Here is a 19,851-nt window from a genome sequence, read left to right as displayed (position 1 = left end):
TTGGGGGTGGTTTTGGGTAATCCGTCTAGCGGGTATTTTGGGCGTGACAAAGTTAATCCCGGGTTTGAGAAAAAAGGGTACGAGCTTTTTGAAAGAATCGAAGATTTTTTCCCTTGGTCATACGCCGATATCGGGTTCAGTACAACATTTTTTCCCCATTGTTGCCGTCTAGGGGGATTCACCAAAAAAACAAAACGGGCCCCGTTTTTTACCCAAATTAAAGAAGAAGTAGAAAAATAGATTCAATCGGGGGTTGTGGAGATACCACCATACCTGACATGGTTAGAGAACATAGTCCCGGTACCAAAGAAAGATGGGAAAATAAGGATCTGTGTGGACTATCGTGATCTTAACCGCGCTAGCCCAAAGGATAATTTCCCACTCTGAAACATTCACATACTCATTGACAACTGTGCTAAGCATGAGGTGCAATATTTTGTGAACTGTTACGCGAGCTATCATCAGATACTGATGGATGAAGAAGATACTCAAAAGACGGCATTCATCACACCATGGGGGGTATATCATTACCGGGCAATGCCTTTTGGGCTCAAAAACACTGGCGCCACTTACATGAGGGCGATGACAGCTATATTTCATGATATGATGCATAGAGAGATCGAGGTGTATGTGGATGACTTCTTCATGAAGTCCCGAGTGGGTGAGGACCACCTTGAACATTTGAGAAAATTCTTCGACAGACTCCGCAAGTACGGTTTGAAGTTGAATCCTGCAAAATGCGCATTTGGAGTGCCTGCCAGAAAATTACTAAGAGTCATAGTCAGCCGTCATGGTATCGAGTTGGATCCCACAAAGAATCAAAGCAATTCAGGAACTCCTACCGCCAAGAACAAAGAAAGAGGTCATGAGTTTCTGAAGAAGGTTGAATTATATTGGACGCCTCAGTCCACAGTAATTATAAAACCGATTCTCAAACTCCTCAAGAAAGATGCTCCAACTAAATGGATGGAGGACTGTCATAAAGCCTTTGACACGATCGAAAAGATGCTGTCGAATCCGTTCGTTTTGGTCCTAAAGAGCTTCAGGAAGTCCTTCTTCTTGTACATGTCGGTATCGAGAGAATGCTTTTTGGGTGCATGTTGGCACAAAATGATGGCCCAGCGAAAAAAAGAGAACCATATTACATCGGTAAAAAGTTCACACACTTGTGAATCCGGATATTCCTTAGTGGAAAAGATGTGCTGCGCTTTAAACTGGGTGTCTCAGAAGTTAAGACTTTATATGGCTATATACACGACTCATTTGATCTATAGAATAAACCCCCTAAGGTACGTCTATCGCCAGCCTATGCTGATAGGGAAGTTAGCCAAATGGCAAATGCTATTAAGCGAGTTCGACATTCAATATGTCGCGCATAAAGAAGTTAAGGGGCAAGCATTAGCAAATTCTTGGCAAGAAGCCCAGTAGATGACAATCCTGTACCTTTGTCAATGTTTAGCCCTTGACATGGATATGCAAAACCTTTAGGTAATTGGCGACTTGGATTTGTTGATTCATCAAGTTTAAGGAGAATGGGCCACCAAAAACGAGAAGATCATATCGTATGTCGGACTTATGCAAAGATTGGCAGATCGGTTCCAAGAAGTCAAGTTCAAAAATATACTAAGAGCCCAGAATGAGTTCTTGATGCCTTGGCAACAATAGCATCCATGATTCAGCTCCTGACAGTAGATACATTGATCCTGTCAAAGTTGAAATCGAGAGATCAACTTGACCCATTTGTCTTTTGTAGAAGCGAGTCGATGGAAAACCTTGGTACGTTGACATTAAAATGTTCTTGGAGAAAGGAGATAATCTTGAAGAAATCACCATCAATCAGAAGAAGACTATCAAGAAGTTGGCAAATGGTTTCTTTCTCAACAAGAATGTTCTGTATAAAAGAACCCCGATTTGGGATTGCTTAAATGCGTTGACTCCATCGAAGCCACAAGATTGATTGAAGAAGTGCATGCTGGAACCCGTGAGCCTCACATGATTGGGTTCATACTAGCGAAAAAAATCTTAAGAACTGGTTATTACTGGATGACTATGGAGAACGATTGTAGCAAATTCGTCCAGAAATGCCACAAGTTTCAAATTCACGGAGACTTGATAAAGGTCCCTCTGACAGAACTAAATGTTATGAAGTCGCCTTGGCCATTCCCCGCTTGGGGCATGGATGTCATAGGACCAATTGAGCCAGCTGCATCAAACAAACACCGTTTCATTTTGGTCGCTGTAGACTACTTCACCAAGTGGGTGGAGCCAGCGTCTTATGCATCAGTAACAAAGAAAGTAGTCGCAGATTTCATGCGCAACAACGTCACATGCCGATTTGGCATCCCAGAATCAATCATAACAGATAATGCGGCCAACTTGAACAACCACATGATGAAAGAAATGTGTGCATAGTTCCGAATCACTCACCGAAATTCGACCGCATACCGGCCACAAATGAATGGGGCTGTGGAAGCCACCAACAAAAACATTAAGAAGATCCTCATAAAAATGATTGATAACTACAAAGACTGCATGAGCAATTGTCCTATGCATTACTGGGATATCGCACTATAGCTAGGACTTCAACTGGGGCCACTCCATACTTGTTGGTGCATGGCACTGAAGCACTAATACCAGCCAAAGTAGAAATCCCTTCACTTTGAATAATACAAGAAGCTGAGTTAGACGATGCAAAATAGATCCGCAAGAGGTATGAGCAACTACCTTTGATAGATGAAAAGCGAATGATTGCTGTTTGCCATGGTCAATTATACCAACAAAGAATGGCGCGAACTTTCAACAGACATGTGAGAACCAGGGTTTTTCAAATTGGGCAATTGGTGCTCAAACGGATATTCCCAAACCAAAAAGAATACAAAGGAAATTTTGCACCAAACTGGCAAGGGCCCTATATGGTGTGAAAAGTACTATCAGGAGGAGCAGTGGTACTTGCTGAAATGGATGGTCAGGAGTGGCCAAGAGCAATAAATTCAGATGCCATCAAAAGATACTACGTGTGAAGAAGAAGACGACTACGAAGATTCAGAGTTTTTATAGTTTTTGTTGCTTTAATTGCATTTCCTTTGCTTGTAATTTTGTATTTTTTCTTTAGAGAGACCAATTCCAAATTATGTACGAACTAAGCGAGGACCTGATTCCCTATATTTATAAGGGGATACATAGGTTCTTTTCCAAGCTCGGTTGTTTTAACCCAAAAATTCGAAATTATGTATTTTGAACTACGTTATGACCTGATTCCCATTTGGGATACGTAGGCGCTCTTTGAGTTCTGTCTCACTTCGAAAATTCTAATATATTTACCACGAACTACGTTTACGCACGATTCCCAAAAATAGGATACGTAGGCGCTTTCCGACTCGGTCATTCCAAAACAAATTTGATAAACCTTAGGAAACCTCAGAATCGATCTAGAAAGAGAGAGATAAAGGTAACCCCACAAGGAAAGTGGGGTAGAATTTTTGAGAGGACCTAAAAAATTCATTAAATATATATCAGCTCAAAGGACCGAACTGATTAAAACTTCTACACTGGTGTTACACCTTGAAAATTTTCCCTTAAGAGTACAGTGAATAGACTAATGAGGGGCATGACGTATACGAGGTTTGGACAAGTAAGAAATAATATGTGATAGTCCCAATTAAGATTTCCAAAGACATTCGGGTTAAGGAAAGAAAGTTGCTAAGGAAAGCAAGTTATAAGTTGAACGTATCGGATAAGAATCACGAGTATTAAGTTAATGATGTCTTAACGACCCTTTCAGGAAGAGTTATAACGTCCCTTAGAATGGTATTGAATTAAGGAACAAGTGTTAAGAAGGTTCCATAAGGATCGGAGATCAAACGAGTCGACGAAACAACTCTCGGAAAACTGGGCAAACATACGGCCAGACATACTGGCCGTACAAAATCTACGGACCGTATGTCCAGCCGTAGATCTGGCCCAGAATAGCGTATTCTACTTGGACCAAATATACGGTCCAACATACGGTCGATAGATTTTATACGGACCAAGTATGTTGGTCCGCTATATTTCCATCGGGGCTTGAAATTCATTTTATATAAGGGACCTTTCCTTTTTCATTTCATTCATTCCATTTCTCACCTCCACCATCCAGAAAAATCTAGAGAGTTCTAAACACTTTATCCATGAAAATCACTAGAAATCAAGGATCAACAACAAGAAATCAAGAGAATCAAGTGAATGAAACCCGTTAAAAGTCATCCCGAATCAACAAATCCCAAGAGAGATGAAATAGGGTTTTGGTGGAAAAGGTGCAATATCATCCAAAGGGTGTTCCTCTATTATTTAAGGTAAGTTTCATAACCTATTCATGTTAATTGAATTATTATTAAGTTGAAAAACATGGATTGTAGAAGTGTATAGCCAATGGGTCATCAAATGTGTGAATAGTAATATTGTGGAGTAGTAGTTGGATTGAATCATGGAAACGAATATGTTGATGTTATGAATGTGTTATAAATGATATTTAGAACATGAAATAAGCATTGGATACGAAAGGATGCGATAGTGAACTTTTTAGCCATAAGTATGAAGAATTAAAGTAAAGTTATGAAATACGAATCATGTGAATGGATGACGATTGTTGTTGGTGATATTGTGATGGTTATTATGAATGTTGGAAGTTGATATGGACTATGGTGGAAAGTAGTTTAAACAAAGGAAACGCTTCCCAATTTTCTATAGCTTTAATAAGTGCGCTCTCATGATTGTCTAACTAATGTTGATACGAATCCTCTTGAAGGTAAAGACGCGAGCATTTAAAGAAGAGCGAGCAAGCAATCGAATAGTTAAACGACAAAGGTATGTAAGGCTCAACCTTTCTTTCTAAGGCATGATCCTATGGTATGAACCCTCCTATTTCCTATGATTTCTCTATATATATGTATGTGGCGAAGTAAAGAGCTTACATGAAAGGAAATGGGGTGTATGACATGAATGTGATGATGAGCCAAGTCTAGAGATCTAAAGTTACGATGCAAGATTTCTATAAAGTTAATGGCCTTCATATGACTCCTTGCTATCAATCTTGTTGATAAACCAATCTTGTGATGATTAGTCTCTTTCCTTCAAGGCATGACTTTCCTCTTCTCTCATGAATCTCCCAAATTCCGAAGTACTAAGAGCCTACGTTATAAATAGTTATACGAGAGAAAAGATAAAGAGATATACTTATGAGCACGATAGTAATGACGATGAGTCTATGACTATAGGGAGCTACACATGTATAAGATAAAGAAGAGGATAAAGCACGGGCACGATAATTGACGATGATAAGTGAAATCTAAAGAATCCTAGAGTAAGAAATGACGCCATGAAGTCGAGGATCCTAAGTGAGATTCCATTGGTTCTTTCTTGTGAACACTCGCATTCGGGCTAATCCCGTTCAAGGTGAGATATATGATGATTACGATTACCCCATAACATGGTCGGGGGTTCCACGACCTTACGTCACCCCGACACGACTATAGATGCCTATGAGTCCCAATATATGTTGTGATGATATATGTATATATACATGTATGTAATGATACTAAATTATGATAGAGCCATGATATGCTTTCCTGAGACGATTAATAATTGTAAATCTATGATATGTATGATGATGTTAACTTTTATGTATAATGAAATGTATGATAATGATAAGCATAGGTTACGTATGATGATGAATGTATGATGTGCGTGATGATGAGATTCCGCCTAATTGGCGGACACGACCAACCTTGGTGAAGTGCCGTGCGACTACACCGCGCCTAGAAGGCCGGACATGACCACCACTAGTGGGATGCACATGAGGGTTGTTGCTATGATTCCACCGTACCTAGAAAAGGGCGGACATGACACTACCGGTGGGCTGCAATGCACTACAGAGTACCAAGGAAAGGGCGGACATGATCACCCTTTGGTGAAACATACGATGGAGTGCCGGACGTGAACTAACGATGACAATGTATGTATGATATGACGATGCTTATATGATATGACGATGTATGTATAATGTGATAACGTATGTACAATATGATGAGGTATGTATGACAAATTGAGGCATACGCTGTAGTAGCTTGCATGATATGTATGTGTAGTATATGCATAAAATGTATATAGTCGAAGTTTATGTCCTCGTCCTGTGCCTTTATGATTTCCCTATTATATTTATTTCATTCATGCCTTACATACTCGGTGTATTGAATGCGACGTCCTTTTCTTTGGACGCTGTGTTCGTACCCCACGAGGTGGCGGGGAGACGGCACGGATCCATAGGAGGCTGTCGGCGAGTTGGCGAGCCCTCCTTTGATAGGAGGTGCTACTTTTGAGATGTTATTTTGTGTATATATATATATTTTGGGCATGACGGGGGTCTATCCCCGTCCGGGTGTCTAGTACTTCGATAGAGGCTCGTAGATGCGTATGTGTGTGGTAGTATGGTCCCGCTAGTATTCATGTATATGCAAGTCTATGTATATATTATTTTGATAGCCCGAAGGGCCTATGTTTATATAAGTAACTATATTTTAAGAAAGCCATTTTTATGACTATAAATGATAAGGAATATGATTGAAGACAGGATAAGCAATAGAACGGGTGGTGCTCGGTGGTGTGCCTTTGGTACCGATCGCGGCCCATGCTTCGGGTCGTGACGAAAATGGTATCGGCCGGTTCGGTCCTAGGAAGTGTCTACGAGCCGTGTCTAGTAGAGTCTTATTTATGGTGTGTTGCGCACCACGCTAATAAACAAGAGGCTACGGGGCATTTAGGAAAAATTACAATCTTTCTTCTTATGAGATCGTGCGATAGAGCTAAATTCTAAGATTTTCCCCCTCTCTAATGGTGCGTTATGATTTCGGAGTTAAGTCGATGAAAGGAGAAGCTACTACGCGAAGGGTAAAGCGGTGATTGAAGAAGAGTGGAACAAGGGCCGTCTATGGATGTAGAGGAGAGCGAACCCTGACAAGGCCGCTGTCGCGGATTCGCGTGTCTCGCTCGCTTTTAGAGGATCGAGGGAAGCCGATTTTAGCTCCCGCACCCCCGGCCCCTTCTTCGGATACTTCGGGCCAAGAGATGCGGCGAGGCCACATTCTTTCTTGAGATCGGTTAGTAGCCGCCCAAGCTCGGCGGCGGATATGGACCGAGATAATAGGGGTCGGAGAAAAAGAGTTAACTTTCCAAGGCTTGATCGTGAGTTTAGGGGCGCTCGGGGGCAACAATCCTCCGGGCACTCGGTTCGCTCTGCACCGCTAGCGCTCCTCGCACGATTTACGGACCCCGGAAGGTGATGGATCTGCGATCTGAGAACGCCGAGTCCCGGGATTCCCGAGTTCTCGGATTGGGGTGATTCGGCGGGGACAGATCGTAGTGCCGCGATGTAGACAATGTAGGAGGTTACGTTGGGGACCGTGCCGCTTGGGCTCGGATGTTTGTTATGTACGTGGCAAGCAGGGCCATGTTATGAGAGGGTGCGGGTCCAGGCGGCGGGCGTACGGTTCGACCCACGGGTTCCGCGGTCGGTCACCCGTCATCCATGCGCCCCACGAGGCAAGACTCCCGGGATACCAGCCCGGTCGGGGATAGGGGCGGGAGGAGAGCGCTTAATTCAAGTGGACCCCGGCGTCATACTTATGCACCCGGCCGGACGACGAGGATCTTGAGTATCCCTCCGATGTTGACCTGTGTATATTTTTTGTAACCCCCTACTATGGTATACATGTACCGATTGATTCGGGTTGCGTTGTCATATATTACTCCGGGTTTGGTATTTGTGTGAAGAGAGAATTGAGCCAACCCAACAATCCGAGATGACAGTAATTGCTAGTGACCAAGTGATAGCTAGAATTATGATTCACGAGTAAATTGATGGGAGGTGTGATAATAATAATATGTTTGTGAATGGATATATATATAATGGACTCTTGGGCGAGTGCACAAGCACAACTTATGAGACAAGCCCCATTATTTACATCCTTTAATGGTAAGTAATCTTATGTTGCCGAGTTACGTATTATGTGTGTGTCCGATGTGAGTCTTATTAAGGCATGGGACGCGTCTTTATTGAGATATGTGCAGGTTCGGGATTGTTATGTTTACAAGAGAAATCCTATTGAAATTCTCCTTAGAATAAATGAAAAAAAAATGAGTGATTGAGAACGGAGTGTACAAGGGCGATATGCTCTAAAGGACAAAGTGGCATTGAGTGTAGGATAGAATCCCATGTGCGAGAAATAAAGGATTGACCATGAAAGGGGAGGTGATAAGATAAGTTGAGGAAAGAAAGGAATGACGTGAAATGGCAGAAAAAGGGAAGGATGAGGCTATAAGCGAATTTTGGGTATAGAGGAAAGGCAGGTGACAAAAGTGATGTAACTAGACGTAATACTATTGTGAACATACCCATGGGGCGAAGGTTGTTAATTGGAGCGAATCTAGATAGAGGCCCATAGTTATCAAACGAGCTACGTGAAATACGCCCTTGTTCGAGTTTTATGCCGGTTATATCATTGATTACGAAACTATAAGAAGAATATGTTAAGGTCCCACACGTAGATCATCGCAATTATAAATCATGGGAAACGGCCTGGATAAGATGTAGTGCAGCAAGGGATATGTATATATATATGAAAACAAAGATTGAAGGTGAAGCAACGGATCGGAGAATGGTACAGGCAAAACCCCAAAAGGGGGGAAGCGAGTAGAGAGAACCTAAGTGTAGAGATTGAACGATGAACCTTCGTGGTTGGGTGCGTTATGTAAATACTATGCAAATGTAATACATGTGATATGTATATGATACGAACACAAGTACAAAAAAATGATATGGATATAGAAATGCTATATAGTGAAAATGTAAATGAATGCGAGTACAAAATGTTATGGGTATAGAAATACTATGAAAATGAATATGTAGATGAATGCAAGTATGGATGGAAATACGGCTACGAACACGAATATGTATATGGATATGGATACATATATATGTATGGGGGTATGCACACAATCGCTCAAGAACGATTATGTAGCGCTAGTATTGATACCTTGCCAATGAAACCAAGTGAAACCAAGTGAGATAGGGTTGCAAACCGTGTAAGACTTGATACCATTATTGAGTAAGAAGGAGGGTCGACGAGACTTAGAACTTCAAATGAAAGATGGGGTATCCTTAGAATTGTTGTCAACGCAGAGCATTATGAGATCTAGCAAGGAGGGGAAGATAGGTCCCCGGTATAGTGGACCTTATGGAATTGTGTGCAACGCAGGCCAAACGGCTTACAAATTAGATTTATCTCCCGATTTGGAGTCAGTTCATCCCATTTTTCGTGCCTCAACGCTCCGTAAATGTGTTGGAGATTCTACTAGGATCGTCCCTATAAGTGATGTTCAAGCGACAAAAAAGTTAGCTTATGATGGAAAACGTATTAGGTAGGCAAGTACGGAGACTTAGAAACAAAGAAATTGCCTCAGCTAAGATTTTGTGGAGAAACAGTAATCGAGAGGAAGTGACATGGGAAGCGAAAGAAAATATGAGATCCAAATGTCCGCATAAATTCCACCTCTCCTAGGAAGGAGTTAAGATGATGCGTCGAGATTTTCGGTATATATGCCTTTCTTTATGTAAATGGGTCGTGTGTGGCCAACTTATAATGTTATCGTGTTATAGCCATGTGAGGAAATGATATTATGGGTTGTTGTGACGGGATGGTATCGCCATATTATAGGGAAACTACGTGAAATTTTTCTAGAATTCCCGATGATTTAACATTCGGGGACGAATATTCCAAAGGGGGGAAGAATGTTACACCTTGAAAATTTCCCCTTAAGCGTACAGTGAATAGACTAATGAGGGGCATGACATATACGAGGTTTGGACAAGTAAGAAATAATATGTGATAGTTCCAATTAAGATTTCCAAAGACATTCGGGTTAAGGAAAGAAAGTTGCTAAGGAAAGCGAGTTATAAGTTGAACGTATCGGATAAGAATCATGAGTATTAAGTTAATGATGTCTTAACGACCCTTTGAGGAAGAGTTATAACATCCCTTAGAATGGTATTGAAGTAAGGAACAAGTGTTAAGAAGGTTCCATAAGGATCGGAGATCAAACGAGTCGACGAAACAACTCTCGGAAAAGCCGGGCAAACATACGGCCGGACATGCGGCCGTACAAAATCTACGGACCGTATGTCCGGCCGTAGATCCGTCCCGGAATATCGTATTCTACTTGGACCAAATATACGGTCCAACATACGGTCAGATGGATTTTATACGGACCGTATGTTGGTCCGTATATTTCATCGGGGCCGAAATTCATTTTATATAAGGGCCTTTCCTTTTTCATTTCATTCATTCCATTTCTCACCTCCACCATCCAAGAAAAATCTAGAGAGTTCTAAACACTTTATCCATGAGAAATCACTAGAAATCAAGGATCAACAACAAGAAATCAAGAGAATCAAGTGAATGAAACCCATTAAAAGTCATCCAAATCAAGAAATCCCAAGAGAGATGAAATAGGGTTTTGGTGGAAAAGGTGCAATATCATCCAAAGGGTGTTCCTCTATTATTTAAGGTAAGTTTCATGAACTATTCATGTTAATTGAATTATTATTAAGTTGAAAAACATGGATTGTAGAAGTGTATAGCCAATGGGTCATCAAATGTGTGAATAGTAATATTGTGGAGTAGTAGTTGGATTGAATCATGGAAACGAATATGTTGATGTTATGAATGTGTTATAAATGATATTTAGAACATGAAATAAGTATTGGATACGAAAGGATGCGATAGTTAACTTTGGCCATAAGTATGAAGAATTAAAGTAAAGTTATGAAATACGAATCATGTGAATGGATGACGATTGTTGTTAGTGATATTGTGATGGTTATTATGAATGTTGGAAGTTGATATGGACTATGGTGGAAAGTAGTTTAAACAAAGGAAACGCTGCCCAATTTTCTATAGCTTTAATAAGTGCGCTCTCATGATTGTCTAACTAATGTTGATACGAATCCTCTTGAAGGTAAAGACGCGAGCATTTAAAGAAGAACGAGCAAGCAATCGAATAGTTAAACGACAAAGGTATGTAAGGCTCAACCTTTCTTTCTAAGGCATGATCCTATGGTATGAACCCTCCCATCTTCCTATGATTTCTCTATATATATGTATGTGGCGAAGTAAAGAGCTTACATGAGAGGAAATGGGGTGTATGACATGAATGTGATGATGAGCCAAGTCTAGAGATCCTAAAGTTACGATGCAAGATTTCTATAAATTTAATGGCCTTCATATGACTCCTTGCTATCAATCCTTGTTGATAAACCAATCTTGTGATGATTAGTCTCTTTCCTTCCAAGGCATGACTTTCCTCCGTCTCCATGAATCTCCCAAATTCCGAAGTACTAAGAGCCTACGTTATAAATAGTTATACGAGAGGAAGATAAAGAGATATACTATGAGCACGATAGTAATGACGATGAGTCTATGACTATAGGGAGCTACACATGTATAAGATAAAGAAGAGGGATAAAGCACGGGCACGATAATTGACGATGATAAGTGAAATCTAAAGAATCCTAGAGTAAGAAATGACGCCATGAAGTCGAGGATCCTAAGTGAGATTCCATTGGTTCTTTCCTTGTGAACACTCGCCTTAAATTTCTAGTCCGTTCAAGGTGAGATATGATGACCTGATTACTCCATAATGTGGTCGGGGTTCCACGACCTTACGTCACCCTGACATGACTATAGATGCCTATGAGTCCCAATATATGTTGTGATGATATATGTATATATACATGTATGTAATGATACTAAATTATGATAGAGCCATGATATGCTCACAAGACGATTAATAATTGTAAATCTATGATATGTATGATGATGTTAGCTCGCTATGTATCTATGAAATGTATGGTAATGATAAGCATAGGTTACGTATGATGATGAATGTATGATGTGCGTGATGATGAGATTCCACCGCACCTAATTGGCCGGACACGACCAACACTAGTGGGCTGCGTGCGACTACACCGCGCCTAGAAGGCCGGACATGACCACCACTAGTGGGATGCACATGAGGGTTGTTGCTATGATTCCACCGTACCTAGAAAAGGGCGGACATGACCACCACCAGTGGGCTGCGTGCGACTACACCGTACCAAGGAAAGGGCGGACATGATCACCCTTTGGTGGGAGGCTGCGTACGATGGAGTACCGGACGTGAACTAACGATGACAATGTATGTATGATATGACGATGCTTATATGATATGACGATGTATGTATAATGTGATAACGTATGTACAATATGACGAGGTATGTGACAAATTGAGGCATACGTAGTAGCTTGCATGATATGTATGTGTAGTATATGCGTAAAATGTATCCAGTCGAAGTTTATGTCCTCGTCCTGTGCCTTTATGATTTCCCTATTATATTTATTTCATTCATGCCTTACATACTCAGTACAATATTCGTACTGACGTCCTTTTCTTTGGACGCTGTGTTCATGCCACAGGTAGACAGGGAGACGGCACGGATCCATAGGAGCGTAGTGAGAGGATTGCGAAGCCTCTTTTATTCGGAGGTGCTACTTTTGAGATGTTATTTTGTGTATATATATATTTTGGGCATGACGGGGTCTATCCGAGATCCGGGTGTCTAATACTTGATGAGAGGCTCGTAGATGCGTATGTGTGTGGTAGTATGGTCCCATAGTATTCATGTATATGCAAGTCTATATATTATTATTTTGATAGCCCAAAGGCCTATGTTTATATAAGTAACTATATTTTAAATGAAAGCCATTTTCTATGACTATAAATGATAAGGAATATGATTGAAGACAGGATAAGCAATAGAACGGGTGGTGCTCGGTGGTCAGCCTCGGGTACCAGTCGCGGCCCGTACTTCGGGTCGTGACAACTGGGGTAGAATTTTTGAGAAGGATTTCAAAAATTCCTCAGGCACAGTAAAATTCAGAATCGACAAGTTCACACTTACACTGGGGCAGAATTTTTGAGAGGGTCTCAAAAATTCTTTTGTCATAGCGAAATTTGAGTTGGTATAAAGATGTATAGAAACTGTGGCAAAATTTCGAAAGGGATTCAAAAATTTTACAAGTCGAGATCAAGAAGAAGAAGAAGAGACAGAAGACCTTGCTTGAGTAATTAATGTCATGCCATTAAAAGGTTGTGTATAAATATATCATTTTCAAAACAATACCAAATACATATGTTTTCCAAAATCATTGCCCAAATTTTTTTTCAACTTTGCTAAAAAATAAAAGATTTTTAAGGAAAATGAGCATTTTTTCCTGCCGAAGTGTGAACAGAGGAAGTCCATGTGTAGGGAGAGGGGTCGACCGTATAGGAAACTGACGAATTTTTCTATCGATGTAGGAACAAACAAGCATGGACGCTTTTACACTAACTTGTTTGCTAAGATTTTTGAAACAGGATAACGACAACGAGCAGAGTGAAGAAGAAGCTTCAAGGAATAGCGGCAAAGAAGAGTATACAAAATGGTAACGAGATCCTCCCTAAGTAAAGTTTGCTTTACGCTGACAAGTTTGTTTGTTTTACAGAGCACAAAGATTTTTACAAAGAAATTTTTAAGATTACAAAAGATATAATCACGATTTGAAGTACGGTCTCCCTAAACATGATCTTGTATCAAATTATTGAGACCACCGCTAGGAACGTGGCATGGATTGCCTTGATATAATGACCTGATTAGGAGTCTAAATTTGGTAAGAAACGATTTTCCATGAATCAAGTGACGTATTAAACATCAAATTTAAGATCGTCGACACGAATGTCGATAAGGATGGATTAATTTTGACCCGAAGGGTGGTCACCATCTTCATCTACGACAATCCATGATTTGAAGACGACGCATTGACATCGGCCTTGAAATGTCGTATTCGCAATAGAGTCTAGTCCTTTCGGAAGATGTGAAACCTGTCGACGGGCGGGTATTCTTCCCCGGAGTTAAAAAAGGGAGGTGTTAGCCTTGACACCGAGGTAAGCTTCATTCCTCAAGATGATGATATGGATTAAATAACTACATGCCGAAGGGGCTGAATCATCATCCATATATATAGCCAAAAATAGGTAGCATAATTCCGAGGTTGATGTCCGCAATCGTTGAAATACGAATGTGATTCTACATCAAGATTTGCGGTCGTTACTGCCTGGTTTATTTCAAGTTAATGTAATTAAGTTCGGGGATAGTGGTAGTCATAGAAAAGGCTCCGCACTTGAGTATACATTAGTTAACTTAAATATTCGACTTAATATTGTAATTGGACACGGAGGTTAGTAGTCATCATGAAGGAATAGCAATCTTGCGATCGATGTACGATCTACATTGGGTATTTTGACTATAAGTGATGTAGTCCCAATGCGTATACTACGGACTTCGATAGGGATAACGATACAGTTGACACCAGATTTGCGACAATCACCGCAGTATGTGAAAATGATGTGAGTCCAAATTTTCAGGGGTTGCAGATGTCATCAAAAAAATAAAAATGACCCCGCACTTGAAAACATGGTCTTCATTAGTAGCATCACCTTACGAAAATGAAACCCGGACTGGGGTGTGAAGGTTTCGCAAAACGCGGCATAGCTCGACCCGGATCCCAACTGAAGTTATCATTGGAAGATGAGAAAATCTGAAAATAGCAAGAAAAGAGCCGACTGGAGTATCGTGATTACTATTCAAAAATTATTTCAATAATAGATATACGTACACAAAATCACACACTTACAGGGAAAGGAGAAAAAACGGATGAACATTCGGCAAAAGTCGGATAAATGATCGAAAATGACGAAGCTAACCCTTAAAGCAGATGGCAAGAATGCCGCACAGGACTCAGCGTTTGGAGATGGCTAAAATTTGCTGAGGACGGAAGAAAAAAGCCGGATTCAGAACATGCGGAGCATTCGTGGAACCTTTTCTTGGGCAGTCGGCCAAAAACCGTGTACGAAAGTCAAGCTTTCTACACCAGGATTGGAACATCGCTTCAAGTAACTAAACCCTAATAAATCCTTTTCAAAACTGCTTCCGGTTCAGATTTTCAATCGCAAATAGTCAAAGGTATTCCCACATAAAGAGATATCCCTTTTCGGGCTATCGAGTCGAATTACAATTGGCCTGATTCCCAATGTCGGGGATATGTAGGCTACTCAAGTTTCGAGGATCGGCCATATTCCTATAATTATTCCGGGACATCCCGAGATAGTTTAAATGAGAATTCTATACTTTATAGTCCTCGTGGAGTCAGAATTACAAAAGGCCTGAATTTTTATGTAACCTGAGATATGTAGGAAGCCCAAAAATCGAATAAATGCATATTTTTGAAATTTTGCGCAAAGAGAGTCGTAATTTTCTATTTATTCGATAAAAATTAGGTTCGTCAAAATTCGTAGCTCAAGGATGGCCAGGCCATTCTCGAACTCCGAAGGGGCAGTTGTTGACACCTAATTTTTACCTCATAAACTTCATTTTTTAAATTTCAAATTTCCCGAGTAAAAAACGGAGTAAGGATATTTCCTTTCAATTTTAAAATTTCAAAAATACCGAGAATATTGCAAAAATGACGTTTAATTATTATTTCCTGAAAAAGTTGACAAATATATGGAATGTAAGTTATTTACTTTTAACCCGCTCCGTCTAGTCCGGGAAAATTGTCATTTGAACAACGCATTAATTACGGCTCATTTTTTACCGCATTTTTCACATTTTTAAATATTCTCCGGAACAATATCACTATTAGGCTTGTTTTAAAGCTAATATTTTAAATTTATGATTTTTAAATTTTAATTAGACTAAATAATTATTTTTATTTAGTGATATGTGTATTTATAAAACTTAGTCTTTATTTGATTTAAATTTTGGGAGGGGGTGGGGGGTTAATTTAAGCTTTTAAAAGACTTAAAGGTGGGAATGTTTTAAAAAAGGGGGGATGGAAGTTTATTAAAATAAACTTCCACCCCCCTACTTCATTCTCTTCACAACCCGTCACCCTCCCACCTTCAGGCGAAGAGGCGACATGGTTAGGGTTTGCTCACACCTTTTGATTCTTGGCAATTTTTGGCTTACTTTCGTTAATTATTTGAGGGTTTTTGACCTCAACCATGTGCTTGCATGGTTTCCAGGTTCAGTTCCCTTCGAATTTTCGTTTTGCTACCTAAATTAATTCCTAGAACTAGGATGTTACTAGGGTCTGATTGGGTTAAGGTTGCCATGGGCAGGGTCACGAACCCTTGGCCATCTTGAGCACCTTAGCACCGAAAAATCAGACCTAGGGGAAATTTCCTAGCGAGTTCCTACATCAAGGTACACTAATTGGGGATTTTATCCCATTGTACTAATTAGTACAACAATACAGTTGGAATATAGGTTGTTTGTACTATTTTGATTTTTTCATATTTTTATTTGATTATTTCGATAGATTTAGGGTATAAATGAGTTGTATTTTGTTGTCCTATATGGAAAATTTTGAATGATCTGATATAGGGTACAATTTTGAGGATTTTGGGGGAAAAAACTTAGGGTGAGGTGTCCATTCTATCCCAGGATTCTCTAATTTGGAAAAAAGCTACAAATAGCAAGTTAAGGAAAGGGAAGAGGATCTTCTTTTCTCTTCGAAATTCAGAAAGACATAGGCTAAAAAAATATAAAATATATACAAGAAATATATGTATGAGAAAGAGTTTTTAAGAACATATATATATATATATATATATATACATATATATATTCAATGTATCTAGATATTAAAGAGAAAAAAGATAAAAGAAAGGGGATTTTTGAGTATCAAAAGGGTTTAGTGATTTGAAATTTGAAGTCTCAATCCTATTTTGGTCTTTAGGTTGCCTCAATAAAAGCTAAATCCTATTCTAATCTTTTCATATTTCAGTATTGATAATGCTTTGCTTAAATTTGTTTGTTAGTAGAAATGCCATGAATGCTTAGTCTAGTTCCTAATATTGTTATTTATGTGTTTGTTTTTGCTATTCAAAGTCATAAAATGAGCTAAGTATTGGATAATGTTATGCTGAATAGGTATTATAACATGCTAATTTGAAGAACAAAAAGAAAATGACTGAGTATAGGGGTCTAAGTTTCCTTTTAAGGGTAGTTAGTTAGATGTCTATGATAAGAAGTTTAGTTGACTATAATTTATACTTGAAACTATAATATCATGTTTTCTTTTTTTAGTTGTGTATTGAAGCTTTGGTGATTTTTTGGAGAATGTTTTGACAGGATAGGAGTGTTTAGCTTGATTTTTGAGTGACGCATAGTTGTTATGAAATATGGGAATTACTCCTATGTTTATTTCAGTTCCTAGACTCTATTTTGCCCATGTGTAGTTGGATATGATTCTCTGTTAGTTGCTTAAGGGGGTACACTTGTTTGATATACTGAAAACTATTTTCTTTCCTTCAAAAAATAAGTCATGAAGCTTTTTTTAGTTGGTTAAAACTTGAATGAAGTGTGGCTTAGACGATCTTTTTGGTTTGAGTTTGTGGTCCGTGACCTTCTCTATTGTCAAACTAAAAAATGGTATACCTTAGTGCCTAGTGCCTAGTGCTTGGTAGTTTGATTTGGATTGGCACACTTGCAGCTTTCTTCTGTGAAAATGACCTTAAGTCATCACTGTAATATAGCTTTAGTTACTTTGAAGTTCTGAAAGACTGCTTAAGTGTTTATATTGTTCTATATAAAAATTGAATAGTTTTGACTGGACTTGCTATCTTGTTTGAAGTGGTTTAATAGGAATAAAAATAGAATTTGGTGTCTTTCTTATAAAGATTTTTAAAGCTAGGAATTGTTATGAGTAGTTGACTAAAGATTGAGGTCTGTATCTGATAAAAATGAGCTTTCATCAGTCTATAGGGGACTAATGCTTGCCTTATCTGAGATTTGCATAGTTAGAATTTAAAAATGGCTTTAAAGGTACAAAATTTCTTTGAAATGCAACTCTGACCATCTTTTATTTAAAAAATGAGCTAAAATATGAACTTGTTTAATCCTCTTGTACAAATTGCTATGTGTTTTTGCCTCTAGTGCATCTTCATGGTCTAGGATAGAGGTCATACACCCTCTAAGTTCCCTGCCTTAAACCTTATGTAGTTTAGTATGATGTGTGTGGAAAATTTTCTTATCATGTGACTAAAAATGGAAACTTGCTTTGAAATCAACTATTTAGACCAAAATATGTTCATCTAGGTGTTGTTTGAAGACTATTGTGATCCATTTTAGATGATAATTGCCTCTGAATGTTATTATTTGCCTCAATTTATAATTTGACACTCCTCAGAACTTGTTTTGTGGAGATTGAGATTGTGACTAGCCAAGTATGCCTTTTAAGGATTAAAAGTTGTAAAATGAACCTATTTTGACCCTAGGATGCTAAACTGTGACCATAAGATACCTTGAAACCTATAATTCTAATTGTTTCTTCCTAAGTCTGAAAATCAGAGACTAAATAGAGCCTATTGATGCTAAGAACTTCTAAAATGTACTTTAACTTCTTACTTTTGTCATTTGATTTCAAGACTGTAGGGGAAGGACTTGTGTTCTTGACTAAAAATAAACTAATGGAACTAGAGAAAGGATTAGTGTGGTTGGTGATTTTATCTTGTTCCTACCTTATGTCCTGTTTGCAACCTGATTGCAGTGTCCATATTAGTTTCCATTTGTGTCTTACACTGATACTGCTTATAGCTTATTCAGTTCCTTTGATTGACATGACTACTTAGAAGATTAAAATGAATCTTAAAACTAAAACCATGCTTAGGTGATCCTATTTGTACTTGATTTACTTATAATGTTTAGTTACCTAGCCTTGTCTATTTGTTTGAATTAAGTCTTCCTCACTGAACCATCTCCTGCACATAGGATAGTGCCATGAACCATTTTTTTTTTTATTTTATAATTTTTGAAACCTGTCATTCTTCCTACTTGAAGTTCCTTTTCACCTCTGATTTGTTTGTGACTTACAGACCATCTGTCTTGTCTCATGTTGGTTATTTGTTTGCAATGTTCATATTGTTTGGTGACCTGTGACCTGTATTTTGCACTTGTATTGCTTATGGGCTACCTAGTTCTCTTTACTGGATATAATCACCTAATAAACTAGGTGTAGGGAATCTAAACTAGGACTAAGGCTGTTTAGCAAGAATGAGTGTGATACTTGCTTTTGTGATGCACCCCGTCCCCTCTGATCATTTGCCTGGAAAATCAGAGATCGTCTTATATGCATTCTTCCTTCTTGGTAACTGTTGAACCATGCTACACCTGGTATTTCATTTCCAGCTTAGGATAGCATTCATGTACCCATTGTGATCCTCATAGGTTCCTACTTGTATATGTGGCTCTTTTGTGCAAGTTCTGGAAATAGAACAAGTTTATGGTGTCCTGGAGATTCTATTGTTAATCTGTTGAACTTGCTATATGCTGAGGTAATTTTGGGGATTAGAAATGGCTAAAGTTGATTACAGCAGACCTTGATTGAAACCTGGAATGCTTGTTAAACTTACAGACCTGTTCATTTAGTAGTTGGAACTGTTTTAAGTTTAGAACTAGTTTAAAATAGCTTAAAACTCTGTTGTTAAGTTTGTCTTGATTATTTTGTGTGTCCTCTTAGAACCATGCTTTATTCCACATCTGTGTTTGGGCCTATTTGCTTAAATTCTAAGAATGAAACTAAGCTAAAATTATCATTTTTAAACCATGCATTTAGATAGAATTCTCTCATAATATTGACATTCAGCCTAAAACTGGTATGGGATCAGAGTGGGAATTTCACATAA

The sequence above is a fragment of the Lycium ferocissimum genome, chromosome 11 (assembly GCF_029784015.1).
Source record: "Lycium ferocissimum isolate CSIRO_LF1 chromosome 11, AGI_CSIRO_Lferr_CH_V1, whole genome shotgun sequence".
Lineage (NCBI taxonomy): Eukaryota > Viridiplantae > Streptophyta > Magnoliopsida > Solanales > Solanaceae > Lycium > Lycium ferocissimum.
This window is presented reverse-complemented; position numbering follows the sequence as displayed.